At 43.6% G+C, this 10,509-nt stretch overlaps 1 protein-coding gene across 2 annotated transcripts in view; it reads right to left on the reverse strand.

Moving 5' to 3' along the window:
- Positions 1-7,261, reverse strand: part of LOC124292098 — a 98,561-nt gene extending 91,300 nt beyond the window's left edge. The window contains exon 1 of one of the 2 annotated variants that reach the window (XM_046729137.1): positions 6,505-7,261. The gene's annotated coding sequence lies outside the window, so the exon portion shown is untranslated. Of the gene's footprint in view, positions 1-316; positions 578-6,504 lie in introns of those variants that run through there. The other variant, XM_046729138.1, reaches the window with a different exon arrangement.
- Positions 7,262-10,509: the final 3,248 nt, after the last annotated feature.

A 10,509-nucleotide genomic window follows, 5' to 3' on the forward strand; every position in this document is an offset into this window, starting at 1 on the left:
ATAGCAATATTATCTGTGTCATGACATGTGATTTATGAGAATAACGTCTCTTCTTCTTCTACAGAACACTCGTATGTGAGCTCGCTTGTAATACCATACATGTTTTGGATACATTCAGAAAAATCACTATTAGACGGGAAGTATATGTTACACACGTTATACGTGAAGAGTCTTATATCGAGGCACCCAGCCCTGATGATACGCGTGAAGGGCGAACGAACCATATGCTATCCGACAGGCTGTTCAAAATTAATTTACCTGTCGGCTGCAAATCAAATTCAGATTACCTGGTCAAATAGTGAAGTTGCCACAATACCTGTTGTACGTCGTGGTTACCATCCGCCCCTCTCAGTCGAGAACTGCACAAGATGCATCCCCACAAACATGGTCACTAATATCTCCATTCTCAGTGTGAGCATCCATTATGCTTCCAGAGATCACCTCTGTGTATCCCCAACTAATGAGCTTCTCACTCCATCACATAAACACAGTGTCTTCAACACGCTCGGGTACACACCAGCCTTTGTCAATGTTATCAGGCGAAACATCTCCCTTTAGTTTTGCCGGGGTAATTTGGAAAGCAATTTTATAATTACGCGGTAGTCCTAAAGGTTAGTCACTGTATATAAACACGATGTTACCTCGCCCCATTAACTTCACGTCCAACAGAGCGTGACGATGTGAATGAAATATTAAATATTGATATTCCTTAGCGCGTATTCGGGTGTGGCGGCTGTTACGGTTGCACGATAGACGCTTTCAGCTGGCGACATGGTGAACGCGCTCTCTAACCACCAGGGATAGGAGTTTTGATATTCTTTGTTCGTTAATTGCCTGTTTGTAGTTTGTTAGTATTACATAGGCGGGTGGTTGAAAAGTTCTGAGCTTTGTTGAGCGGTTGCTAACTGTTTTTCCCCTTTGAGGTCCACACCGACAACGATGGAATGCAGGGATCCCGATCATGGAGAAGGCTTCCTCCCGTCGGTGTGAAAAGTTCCGCAGAGCACAAATGACGTGATCATCACTTGCATACTGCTTGCCATTTCTTCACTTTCAGGAAGAGATGGAAGTGTGACAGTGAATATGGATGGTGATCAGTGAGTTCAAATCTAGTCATGCATTGCATCTCAAGACGTTTATGGTGGAAGCCCAATTCCGGTGTCCATACCGTCAAACACTTAACAAAGCAGATTAACATCATATTGACCAATAATTATAACGGCCGGCCCGAAGACTGAACATGGTTTTCCATGGAGGAGACAAGTATGTTTCCACTGCAAGATTAGCTTCTCCATAGTGATGATACCAAAGCTAATAATTCAAGGTTACAAATCGCTCAATAAAACCCGCCGGGTCTGATTCAACACCGCAGGAGAGGTGATGATTCTGAGACTCTTCTGATCAGGATTCATATGCCTTGGAACCCAGGTTACCGAAACTGTTATAAGTGTTGTCAGTTCGTTCATTAGAGCGTTCTCAGCTTTCTCAGAACTGCATACTTTATGAATACACAATGCCATTGAGATAGTGGTCAAACGTAACGTTATGATATATTTGGAATTACACTTTCTTAGTGAAGTACAGATTCTAGTACTTTTGTTGGGTTGAGCCCCATTCGGGATTCGAACCCACACCGTGCATACTTTAGCTCTGTGACGTGTGGTGTATCGTTGTTCATCACCATAACCGATATATTGGAACCATTTGAAGGCATGCGTGATTCTGATCATGCTCGAGGCATGCTGTCCACCATGAACTCTTTAACTGCCAACCTGTTTAATAGTGCTGGACCACTGAAGATCCCACCATGTTCATATGGATGGGGGGCGGTGGGGTAGCCAAGTGGTTAAAGCGTTGGCTCGTCACGCCGAAGACCCGGGTTCGATTCCCCACATGGGCACAATGTGTGAAGCCCATTTCTGGTGTCCCCCGCCGTGATATTGCTGGAATATTGCTTAATGCGGCGTAAAACCATACTCACTCACTCATATGGATGGTTCTTGGAGTTATCCCTTCCAGTCGAGGATTCTTCATAACAGTTTAGACATACTTTTCAAGGACAGAACTAACATTGTAACCTTACAGTGTGAAGAAATAAACTGCCTGGTTGTACATTTGGTTCAACTGCATGAAACGTATTGTACTTGATATATGCAAACTATTAATGGTGTACAGTACATCAATAATTCATACCTACTAGTGATCGGTAGGTATATTAGCTGCAATAGTTTCATGACTTGTAACGAAATTACATAATTTTATTTCAAAGTAGAAACTACAATATGTTTGTTTCAACAGAGTGCATTAAGTGAGTGAGTGAGTGAGTGAGTGAGTGAGTGAGTGACTGACTGACTGACTGACTGACTGACAGAGCGAGTATAGTTTCAATATTCAATATCACGGCCGGGAATACCAGAAATAGGCTTCACACATTGTAATCATGTTGAGATCGGAATCAAACCCGGAGTTTCAGCGTGACAAACGGACGCTTTAGCCATTATACTACTCCACCGCCCAGAGTACATTAAGTGTATCTGCATATCTGCATAACACAGGCCAGCCCATATCGCCTCATAGTAACTGGATTTTCTGTTATGTTTAAATCAATACACATTATTATTTATCTTCCACTCCCGTCTACGGATATCCCTCGCACAGCTGTTTAAATAAAGGTCGCGTTAATGAACGTCCTAACACATCATCCCGCTTACACAAATAATGCTTGACCTCATTTAGGATCGATATGTTTTACAATCGCTGTAAAACAACACTTAAAACACAATTTTGGTTTTATGTTACTGTTTTGAATCAATTTCGAATTCCCCAGTTTTGTTCATTTCTATTCCTCTTTAAGTGAGCACTTATTCGGAGGTTTTACGCCACTCATATTTTTCATTCAAACCAGGAAGGTTCATTTGCGTGACGATCGAAAGTCTTAACCACTATTCTACCATGTACCCCTTTACTATCTTTGCGCTCAACAGGGATGGCAAAAAACGAACTGTCACTGGTCGACACTAAGTGAGTGAGTGAGTCTTTGTCCGCTTATAGCAATATTGCTGCATTATCACAGCGGGGGACACCAGAAATGGGCTTCACACATTGTACCCATGTGGCGAATCGAACCCGGGTCTTCGGCGTGACGAGCGAACGCTTTAACCACTTGGCTACCCCATCGCCCTTCGACACTAAGGGTAGGTGCCCAACATACCACCACAAATTAGCAAGTGTCAAAAGTTTGAAAGGCGATGGATTTGCTCGTCACACAGAAGACTGGGGTTCGATTCCCCACATGGGTACAGTTTTCGAAGCCCATTTCTGGTGTCCCCCCTCTGTGTTACCGATGGAATATTGCTAAAAGCGGCGTAAAACCCAACTCACTCACTTACTTACTCCAGTGTCTGCTTTCGTTTTTGGACGGCGTACATCCGTGCTCATGCAGTCAACCAATGGGTTTCCTGGAACAGGGAGTTATTTACTGCGATATTACGGGGACGCCACCTCACTCTCTAGTAATGTTACACTTGAACATGTGCAGCTCAGAGCTGAAATAACGGTAATTATTGACTGCTAGTGTCTGCCCCATCCACACCCAGCGCCCTCGCGGTATGAACGGTGCGTTAAGTACGACCACTTCCCACAAAATTACCCCACAATCCGATGGCACATCAAATCTGAATCTTTTAATTCTTCATAAACCACCAACAGTGGTACGCGAGTTAATGCAAACGACACCCCAGATTATTTGACGTCAGTTATAGGGGAAATATAAACGCGTGGTTTGTCGTAATTAAAATGTTCACGTCGTACGACCAGTGCTGTTTGACAGGCCCTATATGAGATAAGTGTATTTTTAGACTGCGTAAGCAGCTATCAATCTCAGGGCAGTAATAAAGCTGCCTATAGATGCAAACATTCTAAATAGCCTTCATAAAATATAGTGTGTCAGGTTTTGCTGGATGGACTAGCTACTTTATTACTCCCCGACACGAAGTAGGAAGCGCCATTAAGGGACAAGGGACACTTTTGAAGGTCTTTGGTTTGCAAAGCAAAATCTGCTTTGTTTTAAAATGTGTTCAGCCTCCGGTAGTTTGTAATACTATTGGATGTTTTTTTCTGAGCGGAATAATCGTTTGCGTGGAGGTTTCAGAATGAACAACTGGTGTCCTTGTTGCCACCATTAAAACTCAACACCTGCTACAGGGTTATAAGTTTGAGTTTACGAGCGTGTGCAGAAAATGTTGACACCATTGACACAGATGTGGAGGTTGTTACTTTTCAAAATTGTGTTGGACGTGGTATGCGCTATAAACACAGAGATCGGTGGGCCAGATTTGTTTGACGTGGTATGCACTATAAACACAGAGATCCGTGGGCCAGATTTGTTGGACGTGGTATGCACTATAAACACAGAGATCGGTGGGCCAGATTTGTTTGACGTGGTATGCACTATAAACACAGAGATCGGTGGGCCAGATTTGTTTGACGTGGTATGCACTATAAACACAGAGATCGGTGGGCCAGATTTGTTGGACGTGGTATGCACTATAAACACGGAGATCGGTGGGCCAGGATTTGTTTGACGTGGTATGCACTATAAACACAGAGATCGGTGGGCCAGATTTGTTGGACGTGGTATGCACTATAAACACGGAGAACAGATTTGTTTGACGTGGTATGCACTATAAACACGGAGATCGGCGGACCAGGTTTGTTTGACGTGGTATGCACTATAAACACAGAGATCAGTGGGCCGGATTTGTTTGACGTGGTATGCACTATGAACACGGGGCGGTGAGGTAGCCTAGTGGCTAAAGCGTTGGCTCGTCACGCCGAAGACCCGGGTTCGAGTACAATTTGTGAAGACCATTTGTGGTGTCCCCCGTCGTGATATTGCTGGAATATTGCTAAAAACGGCATAAACCCATATTCAGTCAGTCAGTCACTATGAACACAGATCTGTGGAGAAGGTTTGTTTGACCCGGTATGCCCTATAAACACAGAGAGATTGGTTGGTCAGATATGTTGGACGTGGTATGCGCTTTATTCACATTGGAGGGTCAGATTAGCAAGACGTGTTTCAAGCTAATCTAATACACCATCTAGCTATCTAATATAACACCTATCTGCATGCATTTGCATGTCAATCTGTCTACATTTCTAACCGTTTGGCAGTTATTGACGACAAAAGTATGACACAGTCGAATCTTCGGTAACTGGATTAAAAAGACCACATATACTGCCGGGAAAATAGATTCATTTCAAACAGTGTTTGAAAAACTTTACAAACATTTATATAAAGACTCTGTAGACACACGGTCCCAAAAACACGTATGATATTTATTCGTATCAAATACATCACCACCGGATAACCTTCCTTGTTTGTTTCATGTGTCGCCACCCTCAAACCCGGGTGTTAAGTTTCTGTTGTCCGACAGAAGGATGTGCTTCTACATGGAGTGAGTGAGTGAGTTTAGTTTTACGCCGCTTTTAACAGTATTCATGCAATATCACGGCGAGGGACACCAGAAACGGGCTTCACACATTGTACCCATGTGGGGAATCGAACCCGGGCCTTAGGCGTGACGAACGGCCGCTTTAACCACTAGGCTACCCCACCGCCCCTCTAAATGAAACATGACGATGAATATAACGTCAAGATGAGTGATGAGTGAGTCTTTCACGCTGACTTCGCAGTACCACAGATCGGCTTAACAAATGGTGCGTATGATGAGAATCGAACCTTTGTTTCCAACCGCTTACGAATAGACGCATCAACAACCACCAGCCTAAACTATCGCCCTGACCTGACGTGCAATGATGCCTGTAATCTTGATGAAGAGCTAACAGCATTTGAGTCTTCTCATCGAAAGTGGTTGGAAGGGTTAAACCGACATTTTGGCACTATTTTCTGTTGACGTTGCTAACAGCTGATTCTAGCTTGTCTAACACAACGACTGCATGCACATGAAAGATGAATCTTAATCATTTAGACAACAATGGCGTCGACCAGCCAGAGGGTATCATCACCCATGCAATTTTCCGTCTTTGACAACTTTCTGCTCCCATTAACGGTCTTGTGGAACTAATTTGTCATACATCGAAGTCTCTGTTGCACGTTTGTATCTCTCCATGAAATCCATTGTGTATGTCCATTTAGAAAAAACACAAATGGCTAAATTTGCCCCAGGCTAGAAGGGAATTCCTAGCGCCATTTTACAGAGTATGGTGAATATTGATAAAATCGACAATCACAAAACGCGCTGCACGCCGTATTTAACCAGGCTTTCAATGATAGCCATACCTGAGAGGTGCCATTGATCGGGCGAAGTCAAGCTTAATGGCGCATAATAGTATCTTCAGTGTACGGGCCAGTTAGCATGATGCTGTGTTCACGCTGTCAGGAGTTTAAGGAAGGTATGCCAATCTCAATCTCCCATATATATCTCAAGGTTATCACAGCTGTCAATATCAATAAAAGATGTAATTTGTTAAATTACTTACCGCCTATCGAACTACGCTTTATCTCTCCCACAACACGTTCAACGCAGTATCCATCAATGTGTCGTCTGCTTGAGCAGCGATCGTCGTCTGCCGTAAGGTATTAACTTCCGGGTCATCCAGGTTGAGATAAAAATGAAAGGAGGTGACAAATCTCAACACATGTAATCCATACGTGGTTTAAACAACGTGTAGAAGTGGGTTATGGCCATCAGCTGTCCGTAACGCGCAGACAAGGGTGAATGAGTACAAGGCCAGGTGTAATGTGAGTCACTGTTACCTGAGTCTCTTTACAGCGTCCAGCGACGAGGTGATACACAATAGAATGTCACACGCTCTCTCAAGTATACATGTGTGGGTGGATAGCTGAACTGTCTCAGACTCAACTATACACCTTCCCATCACTGTTTGTCGAACGTGCTGATAAACCCTCCACTCGGTCCGGACACGGGTCAAGGTGTCAGTCAGCCCAATAGGATCGCCATCCCCCGATAAGCTAGCCTCGGCGATAATCCAGACTTCCTATAATCCACGTGTTTACAAAGACGATATATCCATGTCCTCAGATCTCCTGACCGCTGTCCGTCACATCAGCGAGGTGGCCCGGAGCACCTCGCCCGCCTTCAATTATGCTGCGAATGTAAATAGTCCGGTTTGAGTGGTCCCGTGAAGGCCAATTATTAGCTATGTGGAGTCCGACAACACGGCCGGTATTAAGGTGCTGTTTAGATTGTGTCGGCAGAAACACACCTGGTACACAACGACTTCACAGCATGGAGAGACTCCTAGCATTACCTGAATCTCGAGCCTTTGTTCGGCTTACTAATGAAGCCATGATAATAGTCGTTATAAGGAGGTTGAGATTCCGAGTCATTGAAGGATATCAGCGATATAAAGGGGTGTGATTTGTTGACTGGGGAAGAAATTCAATTGTCATTTATTAACCAAATTAAATTGATCATGTATGTTTGATATGTTGTGGAGCATATTTCACCATGGTGATTTGAATACACTGTGAATAATATTGTCATATGCATGCGTGCGTCAGCAGTGTTTACCGTCAGTTTCGGAAATATTTTAGTCAAATTTAACCTTGTCCTGGGTATTGAATCGTTGAATAAATTTTAAATGGAGATTAAAGATTGATTAATCCCATGAGTAAAGAGATTTTTCGTTTTGGCTGATATTAAATTCAATACCAACAGTTTTACTGCATTGACATCGGTAGTGAAACTGCGTAGGAACGTTAAAACAGCTTTCTTGAACAGCTGGAATACGCGGTAAGCCTAGTGGTCAAAGGCGACATGATTGAGTCGTTATGACCCTGTAGTGTCGTGTTACAGTTTACCAATCCCATCAATATTTAATATGGAGACCCGGGTTAGAATTGCTCTTCAGCAAGCCATGCTTGTCAAAAGAGGCAACTTATGGGATTGGGTGGTAAGGCTCAGTGTGGTTGATGCATGTCAGCAAATCCCGATTGCGTAGATCGATATGATGTCAATCACTGGGTTGTCTGGTTCAGATTCAGTTATTTACAGACTGTCATAAAGAAGGCAAAATTGCTGACAGCGGCGTTAAACAACAAACAAACAAAAAATAATATGGTAGTGGCAAATATTATTGTTCATGACAGAAAACTAATATTTAAGATTCCTTAGAGTTCAAAATGCCCGGTGTTTGCTGTCAAGTGTTTAAAACATTCTGTGTGAATGAGGGAGTGACTAGTATTTTACGCCGCTGTAAATATTTCACTCACACCATGCTGGACAACATCAAGCTTGGGCGTGGACACGACTTTCGGAAGCAGAGTACTGGTATAATGGTATAACTTGTATAATGTAAAATACACATGGGTACAGCACAGACCCTCCCTTTCCACTCACTAAATATATATGAACATACATACACATATAACAACATCAATTAAATATAGCAACAGTTGCTATGCGGATTAACTGCAATAATCTAAACCCTGTATTCTGACCAATACATAATAAATGCCGTTTTTAAGAGAACGCCGTATCTACGCTTGAAGTGGTGGTTATTGAGTTCACTCGTCAGACCAGGCCACGTTTCGACTGCACACACTGCTCTATCTTGGTGTCCCCTACTCGTAACATTCATTTCATCTCCTACTCCAATTCCATTCACTCTTTAAACCCGTCGGTTCGAAACTTATTATGAACTCCGGGTATCACGAACTTAAAGGTTCACGAACAATGCTGTATCCCTAAACAACACCCTTCCAACCACCGTACACTGCGAGTGAGCGTGAGTTCAATGCCCTATCCCGCCACTGCCTGAGTTTCTTGTTTGTTCACAGGCCGCCGTTGCAGGGCAGGTAAACGGCATGGCGGCGACAGGTGACAAACAGGGCCTAGATTTTCGAAGCTCTCTTAGCGCTAAGGGAGAGCGGAGGGTCGCGGGTTCGATCCCCGACCGCGTCATACCAAAAGACGTTAAAATATGGTACTTGTTGGTCCCTGCCTGGCGCTCGGCGTTAATGGGTACAACAAGGACTGGTCGGCTCGGAGTCAGTATACTGTGTCTGAGTGGGGTATCCATGCTTCACTGCGGCATGGTATCTCAGTGAGCTAGCACTATAAAACCAGCTTAAGTCTGGGCTAGTACAAGCAGCAGCACATACACATACACACGCATGCACGTCGTCATATGAGCGAAATATTCTCAAGCACGACGTTAAACCCAATTTCACCTCCACCTCACCTTAGCGCTAAGATAGTCGTAAGTTAATGTTAGTGAATGTCAGTTACGACTATCTTAGCGCTAAGAGAGCTTCGACAATCTAGGCCCAGGCACTTACTTTTTCATGCAAATTCTGGTATGTTAGTCGTGGGTGCTACTACAGAGCAGGATCTGCTTACCTGAGACACCTGGTGTCATCACACATTTTCAGTGATCCACATTATTTTCACTGCAATTTTCCCTTAACGCCGAAAGGAATCGCTTTAGAGTTGTTCTCTGCGTTGACGTTTTATGTATTATTTGGTCCAACAACTTGAACAGTATTTTCCGTTATCAAGGCATTTCAGTTGGTCTGAGTGAGTGAGTGAGTTTATTTTACGCCGCTTTTGGCAATATGCCAACAATATCACGGAGGGGGGACACCAGCAATTGGCTTCACACATTGTGTCCATGTGGGCTGCGTACCCGGACAGTAGATCCAAGACGTTTCCCACTTCGTCAAACCAATGAACATGGTGCTAACACCCTTAAAATGAACAAAACAAAAAGAATTAAAACAACAATAACACTGACTGACTGAGTTTAGTTTTACGCCGCTTTTAGCAATATTCCAGCAATATCACGGCGGGGGACACCAGAAATGGGCTTAACACATTGTGCCCATGTGGGGAATCGAACCCGGGTCTTCGGCGTGACGAGCCAACGCTTTAACCACTAGGCTACCCCACCGCCCACAACAATAACAAAGCAAAACCATTATAAAAAAAAGAAGAAACTATGATTACCCCAAAAAAATAAATATAAAAAAACCGCCACAACATGATGAGGGTGGATCATGGATGCAAATCCACGTTCATAGGTTCCTAGTTCGACTAAGGGACGCAACCCTGCACGATGACGGTGCCACAGCGTACAGAACTGACTGAGTTTGTCATAGATGAAGCATTGCTATAACGCCGTTTTATGCTAAACTGACTATAGAATGGTCATACAATCTATAGAGATTAATAACGTTCTTTGAGAATAATTACAACGAGCAGCCTATTTGATTACTGTTGATTCCAACAGTCAAGACCTGACAGTAGACAATGGCTGCACCGAATACCACCAGTGACTCTACATACACGGCCATTTTATGTGACCAAATTTCATTACCAGAAACATCATTTCCTCGCTAATCCAAGAATGCTTTCACCGACCCAGCAGGAAGTGGGTTCCTGTAGTCAGATCGGGGACAGACATTTGCGTCAAGGAACTCCAATACATTAGTTATGGAAACGAAACTGTTCGGTCATTTGT

Source organism: Haliotis rubra, unplaced genomic scaffold (genome assembly GCF_003918875.1).
Source record: "Haliotis rubra isolate DU_JTF1 unplaced genomic scaffold, ASM391887v1 Scf507, whole genome shotgun sequence".
Taxonomy (NCBI): Eukaryota; Metazoa; Mollusca; class Gastropoda; order Lepetellida; family Haliotidae; genus Haliotis; species Haliotis rubra.